Source organism: Rattus norvegicus, chromosome 6 (genome assembly GCF_036323735.1).
Source record: "Rattus norvegicus strain BN/NHsdMcwi chromosome 6, GRCr8, whole genome shotgun sequence".
Classification (NCBI taxonomy): Eukaryota; Metazoa; Chordata; class Mammalia; order Rodentia; family Muridae; genus Rattus; species Rattus norvegicus.
The window spans coordinates 82,201,377-82,203,803 of NC_086024.1; positions in this window are offsets into that span (position 1 = coordinate 82,201,377).

Here is a 2,427-nt window from a genome sequence, read left to right on the forward strand (position 1 = left end):
CTATGTGGTTTGAATGAGAATAGCTCTTATAGGCTCTTGTGTTGGAATACATGGTCTCTAGTCATTGAATCTATTTGGAAGGGATTAGGAAGAATAGCCTTGTGGAATAGATGTGTCACTGGCAGTGGGCTTTGAGTTTTCAAAACCCCATGTTTTTTCCAAATGTCTCTTTCTCCCTCTGCCTCATGCTGTTAGATCAGATGTAAGCTCTCAGGTACTATTCTAATACAATGGCTGCAAGCCTGCTGCCATGCTCCCAGTCATGATGGAGATTAACTCTCTAGATCTCTAAGCTAGAGTTATCCCCAATAAACCCTTTTTGTACATGCTCCCTTGACCACATATCTTATCACAGAACTAGAAAAATAACTAAGACAGATGCCTCGTCTTAATCTTGATAGGTGTAAGTGAGTTAACAAATGGACAAGCAAGCTCTACCATAATTATTAGTTTGGTAATGGCCATGCGGTTTAGGCCTAAAGAAGTCAGCACAGCCCATAATAATCTCATGTCATGATGCCCAGCTCTATCCAGGAAGAACATTGTTATTGGCTTTTGTTTGAGTCGATGGCATAGAAGCAAAATGTAAAGCTGAGAACACGCTCATATACCTGGTGATTTCATTAGGTGTTCAAATCCATCCTTGATTAAACTAAGCCAGAACTAAATCAGCTTGAAGTTAGTAAGTGTGAAGGTTAGTACTGATTTTGTAAAAATAATTAAACCCAGAACTAGTACATTACCCAGAAATCCCACTCCTGCATGATTATCTAAAAGAACTGAAATCATGATCTCAAAGAGATTACAAGCCCTTCTGTAGTCAATGTAGTGCAGAGATAGAAGCAGCATAAGTTCTTAGTTGGTGATGTGGGAGGACCTAGTGCATTGTGGGTGGTCACCCTACAGCAGGTGACACAGGGGTATAGAAGCAACATGATTTAGGACAGATGAATGAGATATATCATACACTCATGTAATTAAATGCTATTCCGACTTTTTTAAAAGCAGAAAATCCTGCCATTGTGCTAAATGTAATGGTTAATCTTCATCATCGACTTTGCTACACTTAAAAACACATATGTTTGAGGCAGAAGAAATAACACGGAGGATAAGATCATCAATTGCCCTCACTGAGGACTGGAATCACATTCCTAGGATCCACTTCATTCCAGTCACAGTTATCTTTAAATTTACATCAAAGGAATCAAATGCCTATTCTGGACCTTGTCAGACTTTGGAGGATTTGTTCATTTTAATGTTGTTATAATTAAAGGATTGCATTTTCTTTCATGGTAAAGAGGCTGTAAGAGGAGGAAACCAGAAACAAAGTTTCATTAAGCAAGATGAGTAAGCGCTGAAGACCTGCTGAGAAGCTCAGTTAAAGAACATTGTAGTGTACACACAAATTCATTGATAGTGCACCCTGTTGTTAGTAGGCTCTTTGTAACAGTGACAGGATATCTGATTTAAAAAAGAAAAAAACAAACACTTGAAGGCAGAAAGACTCAGTGGGCTCCATGCTTTCAGGGTTTTTATCCATGATTACATATCCCCGTCACTGTGGGCACCTTTTGAAGGATAAGATCCTGGTGGGAGCATGTGTTAGAGCAAGGTGGTTCTCATGATGGCCAGAAAACAGAGAGGAAACAGGAAATAGCCATGGACAAGACATAAACTTCAAAGACGTGTCCCCAGTGACCTGATTTCTACAACCAGGCTCTGGATCCTAATAATCCATTCAGCTATGAACTCTTCAGTGGATGATCCATGTTCACAATCCAGTAATCTTTCTGTAGCATCATCTGGCTCCGACGCTTTCAACACATGAACTTCTGGGAGAGATACTTCATAACATGTTCTGACTATTGTTTTAAAGTTTATAAGAAATAATTTATGGTATATGAGCTGGCTAGTTTATTATCAACTTGACATACGTTAGAGTTATTTGGAAAGAGAGACTCTCAGTTTAGAAAACGCCTACATGAAATTTGTTTGTAGTCAAGTCTGTAGCGCATGTTCTTATTTATAAGTAAGCAGGCTAAGAAGTCCTGAGGAGCAAACTAATAACAGCACTACTCTGTGGCTTCTACTTCAGTTCTTGCCTCCAAGTTCCTGCCTTAAGTTCCTACTCTGACTTCCCTAGATCATGAGCTATAAGCTGTAAGCAAAAATAAACCTTTTTCTTCCCAAGATCCTTTTGACTATAGTTTTTTTAAACATGGTAATAAAAATTCTAAGACAGTTGTAGTGGTTTCAATAAAACTCACTCCCATAGGCTCATATAGTTGAATGCTTAGTCACCCAGGACTGGCACTACTTGAGAAGGATTAGGAGGTGTGACCTTGTTGGAATAGTATGGCCTTGTTAAAGGAAGTATATCATTGTTAGTGGGCTTTGATGGCTTTAAAAACTCAAACCAGGCCCTCT